We start from the raw sequence: 246 nt of genomic DNA on the forward strand, positions 1-246 counted from the left end.
CAGCATTACTCTAATATGAATCTTCGATGAATAAAAGTGTTGTTTTTTTTAATAAAGAACCCCATAAAGAGCCTGAATGCTTGAATGAGTGTGAGAGAATATTTTCTTCACATTAGCCGCTGTAATGCTGATTAGCCGCTTGGTAAAAGTAAAGGTTTTCTATTAACCATGTGGATGGATTTATTGTCTCAGACGAGCCACATTCTGATGGCTGCAGATCTCCGAGCTCACGTCATTTCAGTCAGT

The sequence above is a fragment of the Danio aesculapii genome, chromosome 23, assembly GCF_903798145.1.
Source record: "Danio aesculapii chromosome 23, fDanAes4.1, whole genome shotgun sequence".
Lineage (NCBI taxonomy): Eukaryota > Metazoa > Chordata > Actinopteri > Cypriniformes > Danionidae > Danio > Danio aesculapii.